General features: G+C 46.4%; 1 pseudogene; it reads left to right on the forward strand.

Annotated features, from left to right (window-relative positions):
* LOC122923491 overlaps nucleotides 1-19,485 on the forward strand; it is a 60,656-nt pseudogene that overhangs the window by 19,150 nt on the left and 22,021 nt on the right.

A 19,485-nucleotide genomic window follows, 5' to 3' on the forward strand; every position in this document is an offset into this window, starting at 1 on the left:
TGATCCGCCGTCAAACATGAGCAGCTTCCACAGTTTCGTTGTCCACCATCCATGCACTATTGGCACACTCCTGTCTCTGCCCAGACCATTTCCAGGTGCTTAGCAGAAGGAAATTTGGTGTCATGGCACCCAGTACGTGTCCTGCTATTGACAGCCAGTTATCGTTGCCTTTGTTTGCAGTGGTGTTGTGAACAAGAAACCTGGACTGCTATGGACCAGAACCATATTGTCTCTAGTGATGAATCCAGGTTCTGTTCGGGATCCAACGATGGTGAGCGCTATAATCCTGCCTTTGCCCTGGAGCGACACTCTTCCCCAACTGCTGGTGTGATGATCAGGGAGCCATCACATAGGACAGTCGGTCACCCCTAGTAGTGATAGGAGGGACACTAACAGCTCAGCGATATGTGCAGGACATCCTGCCACCACGTGTGTTCCTCTCATGGCAGGGCTTCCAACTGGATTTATCAGCAGGATGATGCTCGCCCGGACACAGCAAGGGTTTCCCAGGAACGTCTCCTCCAGATTACACTTCCTTGGCTGCCCGGTCACCAGATTTATCACCAATCCAGCATTTATGGGACCAGCTGGAACACCAGCTTCACCAACCTACCAGTGTGCAGGATCTACAGGCCCAGCCGTAACATCTGTGAGCAAATGTGCCGCAGTATACTAGGAACCTGTATGCCTCCATACCCAACAGTATCTCATCTTGTATCCAGGCTAGAGGCCGTATCTCATCTTGTATCCAGGCTAGAGGCCGTACCGCATCTTGTATCCAGGCTAGAGGCCGTATCTCATCTTGTATCCAGGCTAGAGGCCGTATCGCATCTTGTATCCAGGCTAGAGGCACCCAACAGGGTCCTAGAGCCTCCTGCCTATTGTACGGTTTTCCCCCAATAAACTTCTCCTTTTGCTCTAATATTGTAATCACTTACATATATCATCATTACAATCTCACAGAGAAAGCTGCAGCTTTCAAATATATTTTACATTTCAGTTCTGAACCACTTGAAGATCTGTGATTGCTTCCGGTGAATGGCATAACTTGAAGCTCCTGTAAAATCTGGCCTATCTACCATGTGCCATTTATAATACTGCTACCTTCTTCTGTGGCAAAAGACCTTGGAGTCCTCTCTAACACCAGGTTATGGGCCCCCTGCTACCTCGGAACCCCTGACATTTCACAGCTGAAGGTTTACTGAGGGTTTTTGGCCACTTTCACACATGTGAGCTCAACGCATTGAACTCGCAGCGTGAGTATGCGGCAGCTCCAGTCCTGACCTCCATAGCACTGCCGGGGTCGCATAGAATTATATTGATTTATTATACTATGTAACTCTTAGAGGTTTGGAATGTATTGGATAGCATTGACAGCATTATGTCAGTGTTATTCAATACGATTTAGACCTCCAATGGTTATATAGCATCATAAATCAATATAATGCTATGTGACCCCGTCATTGCTACGGAGGTCAGGACTGGATCTGCTGCAGACACACGCTGCGAGTTCAATGAGTTGAACTCGCATGTGTGAAAGTGGCCTTATTCGGTCTGTGAGCCAAAGAGCCAGGGGACACAATGTTCATAATTAAAGCAAACTTCCTAAAGCTGACACATTGCAGCAAACAACAGGTGAGAGATTTGTGCTGCTGCCCTCTGGGGTCACTGAAAAGGATTTACCTACCTCTTTAATGCCTGTTTTTCATTGTATTCTTTATATTAGATCTAATTAATTTTCTTAAGCATTTTCTGTTTAGAATACTGATTTATTACAGGCTTTTAGCCCACAGATTACTTATTAAGTATTATTATTTTCCACAGCCCCTCAGAAGCTAGAAGGGACTCACTCAGATCTGATCCTGCTGAAGGAGTGTATCAGTGTCCTGTTCAGCTTCACAAGGAGAGTTATAGAAGACACTCAGTTCCAGAACGATATTCTTCTCTGGCTTCAGAAGCTGGTGAGGCCTGGTCTATTCATGTGACTACATGAAACTGTGTAATATATAGTATCCAAGAAAACCGGCATCTTCCTCTCCTTCTAGCATCTTGTAGATTTCCTTTCCTGCCTACAGTGTTCAGAAACAGTCCGAAGCACAGGAAAGACAAGGGGAGAGAGTGTGTGTGGGGTGGGGGCTGCAGTCTATGTGCACAGTTACAGAGAGAAAATAAAAATTAGCAAAAATGACACATAGGGAAGAAAAGGTCCCAAAATATTCACGATACACTTAGCTATTACACATCATCAGATAATTAAAGGGGTCCCCCAATCCTTCAAAATAGGGACAGGTCAGCAATGTGTGATCGGTGGTAGTCCATTAAGATTTGCACCTAAACACTAAACCCACTCTCCATGCTAGTGCAGAAAATGTGCTGAAGGGCATAGCTGTGGGGGTGCTGGCAGGGCTCCCAGGGCATGGTGCCAAGGAAGGCACCAACAAGTCACTCTGCTTTGACCAGCGTGCAGGGCTAGTGCAAACTGAATCCCTGGAGAACAATATTCTAGCTCTGATTTTGCTCAGGATAGGTCATCAGTATCTGACTGGCGGAGGTCCGACTCTCAGCACCCTGGTCGATCAGCTGTTTGAAGAGACATCACGTTCATTGGTCACAAGGCCCAGATGCAAATTAGTCCCATTCAAGAGGGTAGGGCTGAGCTGCAATACCAAGAACAGCCACTACCCATTTGATGGCACTGTGCTCTGTAAGCCGCGAGCACTGCAGCCTCTTCAAACAGCTAATCAGCGGGGGTCTGACTCAGATACTGATGACCTATCCTGAGGTCAGGCCATCAGACAACCCCTTTAAGTACAAAGGCATTATATATGGTAGGCTTGGGGAATTAGTTAAATTAATTCGATTCATTCGCCCTTTCAGAGTTTGGCAATGTTGTTTTTTGAAGTTTTAAAAGTCCATCGATAAGTTATATGTATGCCACAATGGTGTCACTAAAGGAATACAACCCGTCCTGCAAAAAAAAAAACAAGCAGCCAAAAACAAAAAAAAGTTATCGTCCGAGAAAAATCAATAATCATCTTTAAATTGAAAATAATAACAATTATTTTTTTATTTTTGGCATAATCACCCAGCCCTCGTATATGACTAGCTCAGACTTGTGAATAATCTCCTCTCATAGGTTTCTGTGCTGCTGAAAGTTGGATGCCTCGGGGACCACCTGTTCCTCTTGAATCACGTCCTGCGCTGTCCAGCAGGTATCAATAAATGGGCCACCCTGTTTGTTCAGGTGAGTAGCAAATCCATGTGTGGCACTGATAGAATATATATATTTTACCCTCATGGGTACAAATAACAGGGTTCTATGCTCCTGTATCCCCCCTTCCCTATAAGTTACTTTTGGATGTTTTAGGTTCGAGTCTTGCACAACCCGGCCGGCGTGTTTCACTTCATGCAGCAGCTGGCGGTTCTCATGTGTCCTGTAAGGTGAGTCATTTTACCTAGGATTCCTGATTGATTTTTCGCTGTTCCTATAGCATTTGAGTTGCGAATTTGTATGGATAGTAATGACCTCTTGCTCATGCATGGGAAATCCAGACAATCCCTGTGAGGTAGAAATGATGGCGGCCCCCCGGTCTATGAAATAATTTGCCCTCCTTCCTCCTCTTTCGCTAGTTACTTCACCTATTATCGAAATGGTGAAAGCAGGGGGGTGCTCCGTTTTGTTTGGTATTTTGTATGGATAGTAATGACCTTGTTGCTCATGCATGGGAAATCCAGACAATCCCTGTGAGGTAGAACTGATGGCGGCCCCCCGGTCTATGAAATAATTTGCCCTCCTTCCTCCTCATTCGCTAGTTACTTCACCTATTATCGAAGTGGTGAAAGCAGGGGGTGCTCCGTTTTGTTTGGTATTTTGTATGGATAGTAATGACCTTGTTGCTCATGCACTGGAAATCCAGACAATCCCTGTGAGGTAGAACTGATGGCGGCCCCTTGGTCTATGAAAAACTTTGCTCTCCTTCCTCCTCTTTCGCTAGTTACTTTTCCTATTATCGAAATGGTAAAAGCTGGGGCGCTCCCTTTTTTTTTTACAGGATACCTACCATATGGTGGCAGGTGTTCGGACTGGAGCAGTGTGGCTGATGCTATTATGCGGCCAAGGTGGCTGTGGACATTTAACCTGTTCTACGCCCCTACAGCTTGTAGCCCAGTGCTGTGATTCAGCACTGCAGCCCCTTCACTGGTTTTCCCTGCGCAGCAGTACTCCTGGCCACTCGGCTTAGCAGGGAACAGCAGTGTGGTCCCATTCCCTTGACTGGACCTGTGCTGCGGTTCCCTGAACAGTGGGTGGTCAGGGAGCAACGTAGGGGAAAAGCAACGTTGATGCCGTGCTGAATCAGCTTAGCAATTTGTTTCTCTACACAAATGCAGCGCTATAACTGCACTTGCACACTGTGCGGTACAGTCCTATTCTGCCACATTGCGATTCACTCAAAGAGGATTTACTTTATGTACAAATTGATTGAATACCCATTGCAGGTACTGTTCCAGAGTTGAGACGCTGATGTGCGTAAAGTCGTTCTGTTTTTCCATAGGAATCGAGTGGACTTTCTTTGCCACATGAAACCCAACGAAAGAAAATGTCCTTCTTTAGGAAATGAGTCGGGGAACTGGACTTTGGTGGATGAAGGTGGTGAGGAGGTCAGTGCTTTAGTAGAAAGTTAGTTTTCGGGGCCCCTTTAGTGATCATCAGTCTGAAATAGCTCTCTAGAGCATCTACAAAGTGCATTGCTGAAGGGGAAATAATGGATGTCCTTGACCTTCAAATTAAGAGGGTGAGCATGCAAATTAAGCCATACAAGCTTTCTCAGTGTCTCGTACTGGCCATAAAGGGACCATATAGTGAGTGCAGGTGCACTTACCATCTTCCTCTTAGCAGAACATCTTGTAGATGCCCTACAATAAAGAAAACTGTCCAGTGATAGGAACGTTTCAGATTAGGGATGTGATATTTACAGGATCTTAGAGCTGTAATCATTCTGATATTTTATTCTCTTTTCCTTGTGTTCTTTGCAGGACGAGGATCCGGAGACGAGTTGGATATTGTTGTCAGAGGACGACCTCATTTCCCTTTTGGGGCAATTCCCTTTTCATGAACTTTTCAAGAATGTTCTAGGATTTAACTCTAGAGGTGACCTGAACATCAGTCCTGTTTAGGTGGCTCTTTAATCCACCTATTCACCTTTTTACTGCGGTCACTAAGGGGCCTTAGGCTCCCATTCTGCACTTTCACGGTGGGCTAGTCTAAGCGCTGCACGGGTCTCCTGTGCAGTGGAGAGTGGGGTTTCAGCTCTCACATGAGAGCTGTGCTCCTGCATTAACAGCCAGGACCAGCAGGAGCGCTGATCTGGGCTGTTTAACCCCTTACATGCTGCTGGCAATGGCGTCCGCTGCATGTAAGCGGTTACAGAGGGAGCAATCTTATTTGTAGGGTGCTGTGCAAGCAGGCCAGGACCTAGTGTAGGCCTCAGGCCTGCCTCCAGCGTTTCCCAGCAGGCTGCAGCCCTCTGGCGCAGCATGCTGGTGAATGTCAGTATAGCACTGACATTAAAATGCATTGCACTATAGTGCAATGTAGTTTAGAAGCAATCAAAAGATCGCCTAATATAGTTCCCTTGTCGGACTATTAAATGGTTAAAAAAAGGTTAAAAAACAACATTTATTAAATAAAAAAATTCCAATAAAAAAAATGCTTTTCTTTCCATTGAAAAAATTATAACAATAAAATCTCCTCCACATATTCGGTATTGCTGCGTCTGTAATGACCCGTACTACCCAATTATCATGTAATTTATCCCGTACGGTGAACGCCATAAAAAAAAATAAAAAAATTCCAGAATTGCTGCTTTTTGCTTATTCGCCCTCTCAGAAAGAGTTAATAAAAGTTAATCAGTTAGTTATTTGTAACCCAAAATTGCACCATTAAAAACTACAACTTGTCTAACAAAAAACAAGCCCCTGTACGGCTACATAGTTGGAAAAATAAAAAAGTAATAGCTCTTGGAAGGTGATGATGAAAAAATGAAAAAAAATCGCTTAGTCAGTAAGGCCCAAAGCAGGCTGGTCACAAAGGGGTTAAGGGGATGGAAGACTGCCATGCTCATTAGATACAGCCTTTGGCCGACACCGACAGCTTTCACTCCAGATCCTGACAAACGCATGCTTGCTTGACATGGCCGAACGTGCATGTGTTCTCAGTAGGGAGAGGGGAGTAGGCTGCCGCCAGACACCTCTAGCGGTGGCTTATCTTCCTAGAACAAAAGAATTGGACCCTTCAACCCGAAGCCTCTCTGCCTCAACCTCTGCCATCAGGGGAGAGTTGGGAGTCCTCAGACACATTAGATGGCCGGCTGGGCTGGTCCCATGGGTTTGTCCAGCAAGTAATCATCTACATATAGGAGCACGTTTATTAAGAATGGTGTTTTAGACGCCGGTCTTAATAAAGGCCCATAGCTGGCGGTGACTCTGCCAAAGTTATGAAAATGCTCCGGCCTATCCATAACTTCGGCGCATCCAGCGCCAGTTCTAAATGTAAGACAGCTTCAGAGCTGTCTTACATTTAGACCGTTTTCTACGCCAAAAACAAGCATAGAAATCGATGAATGAGACGGGCCTTCCCCGCCCACGCCATGCCCACAATTTTAGACCTGCGTGAGCCGGGCAAAGCTGCAGATAGCGGCGCAACTAACAGTTGCACTGCCATCTGCACCTGAAATACGCCTAATTTAGTAAAAGACCCCCATAATGTCTATGGCGTGCTTTACATATTGTATATCTGTGACCATTGCTAAAGATCCCTTTGGGAATTCCAGCCTGAACAAATGACCGCCTACTGCTAGGATATACCGTCACTTGTCGATTGGACGGATCCCCCACCAAATTCTAGAAGGAATGGGTTGCGGCACAGCTTCTTCACATTTTGCCTGCACAGCGCCACATAAACCGGGCTTATTTGTAGCTCTTTGCACAGCACTTAGATGGCAGATCTGAGATGACCTGGATGAAAGGGTATTTGGGGGGGGGGGGGGGGTGGGTGGATGAAAAAGACATGTTGATTTAGGGATAGGGGAGGAAAAAATGAAGCAAGTAGCCTCTGGGGACAGCAAAGCGAGCCACAAATCTGAATGCTATTTTAATTCCACCAGGTGAATATTTTCCTGATAAAACCACTCCCCAGGAAATGATGAAGATTTTTGCTTTTGCTAATTCTTTGCTTGAGCTTCTGGCCCTCGGATTGGAGACCTTTAACAGGGCGCGGTACCGTCAGTTCGTCAAACGGATAGGATGCATCATACGGTAAAATCTCATGCTCTGCTGTTGTGGTGCAGCTCTTTATCTTCACCTGATGTATCACAACTCTGTGCCGTGCCATTCCTCCCAGACATTCATGAATAAATTGACAGCTGGGCGTTACCAGTAGCGGGTGCGTCCCTACACAATATGGCGATGTCCAGCCACTGCTGATAGTGTCACACTGTGTAGGGGCACCAAGCGGAATGGTAACCCCCAGCTGACAATGTATTCATACATTTCTAGGAGGAATAACAATTACTAAACCAGAAATATCAGGTGAGATGACAGGACATTTTCAGCCGGCCACATACACAGTGATTAATGTAAATGATCCAGATGATCTACGGTACCAGAAACAACTGGGTCTGGCAGAAGAAGATTATCTCCACTGGTCAGAACACACATCATTCAGGCCTCAGAATTCTTCTCATTTATGGTTCTTTAAGTCACCAGTACAATGGTATTCTAGTTTACCTGCACCACCACCGTGCACTAATATACCGTACTTGACTGGCATGCCGCCATCTTTTGACGTAGATCTCTCTGGCCTTCTGACCTTTGGGAACTAATGTAGGTGTCTATCTGATATGTATCTCCATATGAGCACCCAATCTGTATATTATATCATTATTTATTGGAATCATGTGAATGAGTAGAGCAGTTAATGTCGATGGTCACCACGGCTCACCCATCCAACAGGTCATTCATACGCAATGTTTTCGGCATGCATTGATGTGTTGCCAGGTCCATATGGGGGTTGTATTTTGCAGGATGACCCTGTGTTATGTCAGCGATCACTGGGCTCTGTACCTGAGCAGTAACCGTGGCAGAGAACACAGCTCGGAGCTCTACTCACTGGAGAAGCTACAGGCCATTTATGATGAGCTCTTCATGACTGCTGTCCTCCATGTCCTCAAAGCCAAGAGGTAAGGTCCTTCATCGGGAGCCCGTCACCTGGATGTCGTGTCCAGTACCGTCTCTCACATCTGACACACATAGTGGGAACTGCGCCAAACTTTTTGAAGATATGCACTTTTTAAAAATAATTTGCACCATTTTCTAAATACACGCATCACACAACGCTATTGTAAGTCTCCCCCTATGTGGCTCTAAAGCTGGCCGTTTACATTAGATAAAGGTCAGCCAAACCCTACAGTTTCTTCAGGACCGGCTGGCCATCTAAGGGTCAATGTTAGCATCTAAGTGCTGACGGTGCACAAGTAGTCCTTGCACTTTGTCATTGATCTTGTGATCTGCCTTTGACTTCACCCCTCTCATGCTCTTCAGGTTGGGCATTTGGCTCTTCATGTCTGAGATGCCGTACGGGACTCTGTCAAACATCATGCTGTGGAAGCTCTTGTATCTCATGCACTATGCCGAGAGTGAGAACGTGGAGAACCTTTATTCCAGATTAGACGCGACCACCTGCCAGTCTGCACTAAATGGTATCGTACATTCAGCATTAACGGCGGTGCCTTCTTGTAAAAGTTATTCAGTGCCCAGATAGGATAGTTAGATGCCACCCAAAAGTTTTGTTTTGAAATTTGTATGGACTTTCTCCTGTCCGCCATCTCTGCCACTAGGGGTTGATCTGTTTGCAACCCCTTATAGGTGATTAGTTGTATACAGATCGCCCCCTGGTGGTGGCAACAAGAAGATGAGATTTTGAGAAGATGAGAAAATGCTCCAGATAATTCACGCTGCAGCTTTCTGATATATAAAACCAGTATGCTCGCCACTTTGCCGGTGACCACTGCTGCCTTGGTCTGAATCAGCGATGTGATATTTACCCGTTGCTTTTTCCCATAGATCCCGTGAACCGAGAAAAGTTTGAAGAATACTTTTCTGCAATGAACAGCTCCGAAGGAATCAGCCTCCTGACCACGTTTGCTCAGATGGCACAAACCAAACGGGACGACGTGGACGAGGAGCTGATGAAGACCGTCGCTTTAGAGATTTATGAAGTGAGTCCAGATGGGCTCCAGCAGGGGGTGATTACTACTTTGCAGTTACAGATGAGTTGCCCAAATGCTGCCATGATGTGCAGTTTCATTTGAAAAATCATGCAAACCTTCTCAATCACTACAAAAACCGAACCCATTTGCATTAAAGCTGCATGACGGCGCAATGTTAGTCTCGTCTCGTGCTCTGTGTGGCCTTCGCCTTAGTTGTCATTGACTAAACACCTGAAATATTCTCCATACGTGCCAAATTGATTGTATTATGGTGCCCATACACATAGTTTTCCGTGATTTGCTGTGGTTTTCTGATATGTTTTTTTAGTTTTGCAGCAGGTACATGTAAATAACTGGGGGGACCCACCTATGAATCCAGGAACAGTTATGAAATAAGCCCCCATTTCTGGGGCTCAGTTTAGAGGACACCTGGTGATGTCCATAAAGCTGGAGGTTTTTGAGGCAAGATTAGCTTTAAAGAGACTCTGTCACCAGGGTCAACCTTAATAACAGAGCAGAGTTTTTGCGCCTGTGCAGTTGTTATCAAGCCAGGTGCCTGCGCACCCCATCTTCTGCTGCTTGCCGAGTAACTAAGATGTTCAGTGCACACGCGCTATTGAAATAATTCCATCCGGAAGTGGAGGCGACTGCAGATGAAGCTGATGGTGCCTCCACTTCTGGCTGGAATGGACGTTAACAGCAAGCTGTCTGGAGCCTTAAACAATCTAAGGGGAGGGGGCCGTGTTTGGAGCACTGGAGGCGTCTGTAGTCAGCACCAGGGGCATCGCTGGGTCGGTGCTCAAACCGCATAAACCCACCTCCTGGTGCTCCAATGACTTATTTGCAAAAGAATGAAAGTCTAAATTTCTCCACAACGCCAGCACCTAGAAAGAAAAGACAGGTATCGTTTTACTAGATCAACCCTAACAGGCTATATGCCTGGTTTAATAGGGTTGATACTTGTGACGGAGCCTCTTTAAATAGTAAAATTCTGGCTGCATGTTTCCACCACTAGGTGGCACTTAACAAGAATAGGTTTGTATTGCTTCCATTGAACTCAATTTTCTATATAGCCCCAGCCTCTGTAAACGTAGATCTCTGACATTGAAAAAATATCTAGAAGAGCAGCTTTTTAGCCACACATGTAAGTGGCGCTGGTGCACCAGAGCAGGAAGACTGGTGTAGCAGAGCCGGTAGATCCAGAGCAGAGAGGTTGAACAGAAGACTGGGTAGATGTAGCAATGTTGAGTGAAGACCATTGAAGTGCAGTGATGTAGCAGAGTTGCAGCAGTGCACTGGATATCGGTGTAGCAGAGTGATTTAGCAGAGTGGTAGCAAGGAACTGGAGACCGGTATAGTAGAGAAATGTAGCATAGCTGTAGCAGCAGACTGAAGACGGATGTAGCAAAGAAATGTATTAGAGTTTACTATAGCAGTGTTGATGTAGCAGGGTACCGTATAGCAGGGATGATGTTGCATAGTTCAGTATAGAAAAGCTGATGAAGTAAGATTTAGTATAAAAGAACTGATGTTGCAGAGCAGATGCAGCAGAGTACTGAACACCAGTAAACTAGGACAGCGATCACAAAACTGAATAGTTAGGTGGCATTTTGATGCCTAGGCCGAGTTTAAACAACCTGGCGAGATATACTATAGGTGCGCACAAGAGAGGAGAATGGACTGGTCAGAGGAGGGGAGTGTGGAAGTGATTTTATTGAACTTCATGCTTTGTATATTTTTTAGGTTTCCTATGTCAGCATGTCTACAAGAGAAGCATTCTCTAAAGTGGGCCGCGAGCTTCTTGCCACCATTACCAGCGCTCACTCCAGTATCATATCTGTCCTCCTGCAGCGTGTCCGGGAAACCATTGACAAAGTGGGGATGGTGAGATTTGTTTCCTACTAATGATATTTGTGAAAATGGCAGATGGTGCAAAAACTGCTACAACCTACAGGACCCATGTCCTTACAGCTAAAAGCAAATGGTGCAATGTATACATCAGCATCAGTTCGCAGCATGCGCCCTTCTTGTCTCTTTTCCATCCAAAACTCATTCAATCGAGTCAATGGAACCAGAAAGAAAATATAGACGGCCTATGGACGACATACAGCGGTGTTTTGCAGATCGAAATCAGAATGGCTGTCAGAATTCACCCTAATACAGCTGCTTATTTGCCTTGATACACACACTAATGGCAGTTATATGGTTCTTCCTTTCTAAGGTTTCACTGTACTTATTTAAAGAATTACCCCTGCTCCAATGGAGACCGAGCACCTCAGAAATAGGCGTCATCAGGGACTGGCTGATCAATTACAACCTGTCTGAGGTGGAGAACAAGCTGGCCTGCATTATCCTGGAGGGCATGAACTGGGGCATCACTGACTCGGTAAGCAACAGTAACTGGGATGTAAATCTGCAAAATTAAAGGGGTTGAATCATCTAGGTCAGGGACACTCAACCTGCGGCCCTCCAGCTGTTGTAAAAACTACAACTCCCACAATGCCCTGCTGAAGGCTGATAGCTGTAGGCTGTTCGGGCATGCTGGGAGTTGTAGTTTTGCAACAGCTGGAGGGCCGCAGGTTGAGCATGATTGATCTAGGTCATTGATGGCATATCGCTAGGATATGCCATCCGTGTCAGATAGGGGCAGGTCCCACCTATCTCTAGAAGGGGACCTCCGAAGTGAAGGAGAGCACTTCACACATGTGTGGCATGCTCTCCAGTCATTGCTATGAGGGTTCCAAAAAGAGCTGAGCAAGCGCTCCCATAAGACAATGCGCCTGGAGTCTGGATTCCATTTTTAAGATCAAAACTTGAACATCATGTAGTTTATTGGGATGATTATTATAATTATTTGAGCTTTATCATTTAGGCTACTTTCACACTCGCCTTTGGTGCGGATCCGTCATGGATCTGCACAGACGGATCCGTTCAGATAATACAAACGTCTGCATCTGTTCAGAACGGATCCGTTTGTATTATCTTTAACATAGCCAAGACGGATCCGTCTTGAACACCATTGAAAGTCAATGGAGGACGGATCTGTTTTCTTTTGTGCCAGATTGTGTCATAGAAAACTCAGGCTCAGTTTGGCTCAGTTTCGTCAGACAGACACCAAAACGCTGCAAGCAGCACTTTGGTGTCCGCCTCTAAAGTGGAATGGAGACGGAACGGAGTCAAACTGATGCATTCTGAGCGGATCCTTTTGCAGTCACAATGCATTAGGGCAAAACTGATCCGTTTTAGACCGCTTGTGAGAGCCCTGAACGGATCTCAGAAACGGAAAGCCAAAACGCCAGTGTGAAAGTAGCCCTTTATGTGGACATAAACATAGCTGAGTATTCGGTATATTAGGTTTCTGTTGAATAGAACCTCATTTTTATGTTAACAGAAGACCCTTCATCTGGACCATGCTCTACATGTGGAGGTCGCACTCATGGTCCTGGAAGCTTATCAGAAACACATCTGTGACAAACCCTACACCGGGATCATCTCTGAGAGCATTAAGCAGGTAATCTCTCCGGCTGGGAAACCTGATTATCCTTTTTTAGATTTTTTTAATTTTTTTCTCTGACCATGTTTCTCATTAATCATTCAACGTAAACTGATAGTAAGGGATGAGACAGTGGGAGTCATAGACTGCATCACGCGATCAGCTACTGATGGATCATGCGAGCTCTGTACTCAGCTATCTCCGATGCTCCCATAGAAATGAATGGAGCAGCGGCGCGCATTCCGACCATCCGATCCATCCATTTCAGGGGGAGCTTCACGGGCTTTGGGGCCCCCGTTCTTGTCATCAGTGGGGCGGTAGAAGCGCCTCTGATCTAATAGTTATCCCCTATCCTATGGGGAGGGGATAACGTTCTGTAACCGGAATAACCTTTTAATGACTGTCTCATTAGAGACAATTCTATTCAAAATGCGGCCACTCAGGCGATCAGCTGAACACCTCAAGTCCTGCTTCTGACACCCCCAGCAAACAGCTGATTTCTCTAGGGAAACTGTGGGGAGCCAAGCATTTGCCCTGCAGTAGGCAGGTAATACTTGGGTGGCCGAGTCTTATAGGGCAGCAGTCCATTCTGGCATGTAGAGGTGGGTCCCCCACTATAATATGACCTAATAGGACATATAAACAGGAAATGTTTTTATGAGACTACCCCTTTAAGGTGTCTCGCCGAGATTGGACTAAGCAATAGCGCTATGTGGCCGGGCTTACGGAAACAGCGCTCCACTGTTTTTTGTAACCCCCATTGTAGTGAATGGAAGCTACACAAGCAGCGTAGCTTGTTTACGTAAGGCCTATTCACTACAATAAGAGTTACGGAAACAACAGAGCGCTGACCCGGTCAACCTGGGTCCAGAGCTTAGTCTCATCTCTCCATGGAAACGGCGAGATGGGACAACACCTTTTAGGAACAAAATCACAAACTGCGTACACGTACAGGCTACTCTTGCTAATTCTTAAGGTCTCTTTGGTGTCCTTTTCAGGTATCTTACTTGGCCAGCATAGTCCGAACTGGACAGACTCCGGAAGCCTCCTTCAACCAGTGGTCCTGGGATCTAGTTTTGCGGCTTAAGTTGCACAGAAACGATCGCCCGGAGCAGATCTGCGATTCTGTTCCTGATCTAACAGAGGCTAATGTTTTGCACCCCGTGTTGAAGGCCGTGAAATCCGGGGTCCCTATAGGCTGTTTCATCGCTCTGGCCTCTGCTTCAGTGGGACACAGGTAATTCATCATAGCTCGAAACGTTGTTCTATGTAGATCTATTTGTAACATAATAAGTTGATATCTCTGTTCTTCACTGACCTCTATGTCATGTTTTCTTTGCAGTGTAGATAAGTTTTGTGTGGAGGGTGTGACTATGCTGGGTGAGATGATACAAGCCAAGCATCTCCGGGCTGTGGTTCACATCTTGGATAAAGTTTTACCCATGTTTTATCAATGCCCAAGCTATCTCCTGAAAAATGAATTGTAAGTCCACTTTACCTCCTATAATGATTTTTGCTTTACATAACATGACATAAGGCTGCTCTCTGCCGGTCCAGCTTCTGAAACCTCTGGCAGAGGGGAATCTTAAAGTTCCTGGCCCCCATTGCATAATATGTAACTGGCTCCCCACCTGGCATGTGCTGTTTATAAAGTGGTGCCTCCTTATGTGGCAGAGTAGTCATTTGGATCTCACAACCCCAGACGTCCCTCTCCACTCTGGCCCATAAATCGGAGTGGAGGATCCCTTTCTATTATGCTATTCCCTAACAGGACATATGGACAGGAGATGCCCCATTACAGATGGCAGGTCACACAATGGTTGGTCTGGAGCCACGCAGTGCAAGAAAAATGTGGCTGCAAAGCTAAACCATTGTTACGTCCCCTTCAATCTCCAGATTGTGGAGGTCCTGGCAGTTGGACTCCAACCAGTCAGGAAATGATGGTATACCCTAGCGATAAAGCTAAGGGGGCACAACGTGATGCAGCTATTGGACTCTATCTGGAAAAATACTAACTAGTTTGTCATGAGGACAATTCATATGGACTTGATTTGCGGGGTACTATCTCTCCTTGGGGGGAGAGAGAGAGAGAGCGCCTTAGTCGGCACGAGGAGATTTTTAGGCCATACGTTCTCCTCTGGAATTCTGGGAAGAAAGGGATGCAAATGAGCTCTTAACAAGTGCTGCCTCTGATGCCACCAGATGTAAGGCAGCTATCCTATAAGTCATTGTTTGACCCTTTAGGGTACTTTCACACTAGCGTTTTTCTTTTCCGGCACTGAGTTCCGTCACAGGAGCTCAATATCGGAAAAAAACTGATTTTTATCCTAATGCATTCTGAATGGAAAGCATTCCGTTCAGTATGCATCAGGATGTCTTCAGTTCAGTCCCTCTCACGTTTTTTTGCCGGAGAAAATACTGCAGCATGCTGCAGTTTTCTCTCCGGCCAAAAATCCTGAACACTTGCCGGAATGCCAGATCCGACATTAATTTCCAATGAAATGTATTAATGCTGGATCCGGCCCCAAGTGTTCCGGCAAAACGGATCCGGTTTTACGGTCTGCGCATGTGCAGACCTTTAAAAATGCAAAAAATATATATAAATACCAGATCCGTTTTTCCGGATGACACCGGAGAGACGGATCCGGTATTTCAATGGATTTGTCAGACGGATCCGCATCCGGATCCGTCTGACAAATGCAAAGTATAATAACGAACGCCAGCTTCTGCTCTGACCTCCGGGGCACGGATGGTGCAGGACTGCACTCCCACAGCAATAAATGTAAGCAATTTCCAGCCACCGGTACTGGTAAAATCCATTCAACTTAATTTTTTCTTCATTAAAAGCAGTTACAAAAGATAAAAAACAAAACAGGCCTCTCATCTCTCTGACGCGTTTCGGGTACACGCTTGTAGCACCCTTAATCATAGAGTCTGACAAATACCATCCATTTGCGTCAGGATTGCCGGATCCGGCAGGCAGTTCCGGCGACGGAACTGCCTGCCGGAATACTCTGCCGCAAGTGTGAAAGTACCCTTAAATAGGCCTTGAGACATGACTCGGATAATAAATAAGCCAGCGTCTCATCTGCAGACAGCTGTTTCGGGGTGATCGTCCCCTCATCAGTGCAAGGCAGAGAGTACTGGCTTAACTGGGTGAGAGGCCTAAATCAGGATTTGGGAGGTACTATCTCTCCTTGGGAAGAGAGCGCCTTAATCGGCGTGAGGAGACTTATAGGCTATACCGGCTCCTCTGGCTCAGGACTGAAATGAAGTTATTGACAAGGGGTAGGGTGGCAGACCGTTCTTTGGATGGAGGTGTCCCATGTAAGGAGGGCCGGGCCTAAACAGTACAACCCCTTTGAAAGATCTCAGAGACCATGACATTCTTCTTGGCTACGAGGGATTATCTGTCCTTAGTAAGAAAGATTGCCGTGTATGCCGCGATACAGGTCATGCTTCGCCACGGCACTTGCACACGGGATGCCGCTAGGCTGTCTTTTAGGGCATATATCCTGTGCCATAATTTGAAGGCATATTCCGATCTTATAAAATGATTGACACATTGCTAAGAGATGGTGTCACATTAGGATTATTTATGGTCACAATCATACGTCCTGAAAATGAACAGCGCTGCAGTTCCCCACGTCGCTGGGGGGCTGGGAGCGCTGCTGTTCTGTGAAAACTGCATTTGGGGTTCCCAGAGGTCAGACCCCTATCGTTCATAAAAAGATGGCATATCTTAGGCGACGATATGTCATCGCTTTCTTAGATGAGAATTTCCCTTTCAGGGGGTACGCCAAGATATTTGAATATTTTACAAAGCCTGACAAATTTTAACAACTCTTGGAGAACCCCTTTAAGGGGTTTGTGACAGTAGCAATATTATCTCTGGTGCAGTGATTACTCTTATCACAGTGTCTAATACTATTGCAGGTTTTTGTCCTACATTCAGCTCTTCCTCCAGCTTGACGGCGGGGTCCCTCAGGGAATGACCATGCAAATGACCCACAAAGTTACCCAACATTTGACCTCGATAAACTACGGGGAAAATGTGAAACTTCTTACAAACATGGTCCAGGTAATGGGAATCAGATATCAAATATATAGGGCATTGTTTTGGGAAATGTGCTAGGAGGGAGAAGAGAGGGCATATGAGATTTGTGTTCTGCTTAGGCTACTTTCACACTAGCGTTCGTCGGTCCGCTCGTGAGCTCCGTTTGAAGGGGCTCACGAGCGGACCCGAACGCAGCCGTCCAGCCCTGATGCAGTCTGAATGGAGCGGATCCGCTCAGACTGCATCAGTCTGGTGGCGTTCAGCCTCCGCTCCGCTCGCCTCCGCACGGACAGGCGGACAGCTGAACGCTGCTTGCAGCGTTCGGGTGTCCGCCTGGCCGTGCGGAGGCGTGCGGATCCGTGCGGATCCGTCCAGACTTACAACGTTTGAAGATGCCACAATATGGCTCAATCTTCAGGCGGATCCGTCCCCCATTGACTTTACATTGAAAGTCTGGACGGATCCGTACGAGGCTATTTTTACACTTAGCTGTTATATGCTAAAATAATGCAGACGGATCCGTTCTGAACGGAGCCTCCGTCTGCATTATTATGATCGGATCCGTTCAGAACGGATCCGATCGAACGCTAGTGTGAAAGTAGCCTTAGATGTGTACATAAGAGGCGATCCACGCTAGTAAAATGCCACGTTCAAGGCGGGAAATTCATGTGCAGTGTCACATCCTAAAGATCATACTGGAGGCGGGATGAGCTAGAATTTAAAAGCCTGATGTAAGTCTCATTATGTTGTGTTTGTTCTGTACAGTCACATATTGCTGCTAGTACTAAACCGAATGAAGTAGGTCCAGTGGCGGTTCTGGAGTTCTGGACTCAGGTTCTCATAAGCCAGCAGCTCTGGCACCGGGACAAAGGCAGCCTTCACCTTATGGACCAGCTGTGTAAAGCAGCGTTCAGACACCTACAGGAAGATTGTCTGCACAAACTGCTTTACCAGCAGCACAAGGTAAGACCCAGCATGGTATACTGGAGTATAGCATCGGAGCAGAATTAAAGGGGTTGTCCAGGATTACAATAACTTGGCTGCTTTTTTCCAAACAGAGTGCCACACCTGTACACAGATTGTGTCTGATATTGCAGCTTGGCTCTGCTACAGTGAGTAGGGCTGACCTGCAATACCACACACAACCTGCGGACAAGCGTGGCACTATTTTTGGAATAAAGCAGCCCCTTTAAATTTCAGCAAAGGATTTTTTTGACAGTATACTTCTCTAATAGCATTTTTTGATTTTTGGGGCCTGACTGCCGGAAGAAAAGCCAGTGTTTTAGTAGCTCACGTTCATTCCTGTGGAGAGTGGCCATATATGCAGGATTTGTTCTGCTGAGAATAGAGACCCCTGACATGTAACAGAAAGCTCCTGATTGAAATCCCTTACAGGACCAGACCCACACCTATTTACCATGTGACTTTTAAAATACTCGTGACTTTTGGGCCTAAGACACCAGTGCCGGTAATAACAACTATCCCTTCACATCTCAGTAGCTTTGCCCCTGCTTCATCCCCTCCTTTTGAATCAGGAGAACCCCAACAAAGCTTGGTTCATGACATGTCTAAGTGATCAGGCCGCCACCTTCAGTAGCTGGTCTGCCCTGTGTCATTGACCTGATGTGTATGAGCAGTTGCCACATTAGACTTACAGACATGACGCCTGTTTTGTCAGGATGCACTGGGGTATCACTGTGACCGAGGGATCCTCTCCTCATTTGTTGGATGGATCGTCGCAGGAAACGTGACTCCTTCATTCATAGACTCCAACTACAACCCCTCACAGGTAAGCCTTAAACTGTCTGTACACAGCGTAACCTCTATCCATATCCGGTTTTGGGACTGAATAAAATGCTGTCAAGATGATACCATAAATTAATGGATTGAGTGGCTCTTAATTATTGAGAATTCAGAAAGGACCCTAGTTTTCTACTTTACATTGAGCCACTTGTCCTTATTGTAAGTAGCCCCTTCCCCCTTCCACACCATCTTACTTTTATTGAGTTCAAACTTGAGGGTGTAAATGGTATACAGTAAGGGTACTTTCACACTTGTGGCAGGACTGATCCGACAGGCTGTTCACCCTGTCAGATCCGTCCTGCCGCTATTTCGCCGTGCCGCCGGAATGCTCCGTCCCTATTGACTATACTGGGGACGGGGGCGGAGCTCCGGCGCAGCATGGCAGTGTGTGGTGAGAGGCCGCCGGACGGAAAAAGTCGGACATGCAAGTACTTTTAGTCCGGCAGCCTTTCGCCGTGCACTGCCGTGCTGCGCCGGAGCTTCACCCCTGTCCCCATTATAGTCAATGGGGATGGAGCGCCAATCCGGCGGCATGGCGAAATAGCGGCAGGACGGATCCGACAGGGTGAACAGCCTGTCGGATCCGTCCTGCCGCTAGTGTGAAAGTACCCCAAGTCCCCTCTAGTGAGTGGCGACTACTTTGAAGCTCTGTATGAAGCCACAACACAGACCACAGGTGGTCCATGGTGCTATGTAGAAGCAAAATGTGCCCTGCTACGTCATGTGACTGATGGGGATCACTGAGTGCCACTCCTTTCTCATGATCGGTGGGGTTCCCAGCAATCATACACTAATCGCCTATCCTGTGAAAAGGTAATCAGAGTTGATTAAAGGAAAGCTCTTTTTAAGAGTTTCTCCCAACTGAG

Source organism: Bufo gargarizans, unplaced genomic scaffold (genome assembly GCF_014858855.1).
Source record: "Bufo gargarizans isolate SCDJY-AF-19 unplaced genomic scaffold, ASM1485885v1 original_scaffold_1649_pilon, whole genome shotgun sequence".
Lineage (NCBI taxonomy): Eukaryota > Metazoa > Chordata > Amphibia > Anura > Bufonidae > Bufo > Bufo gargarizans.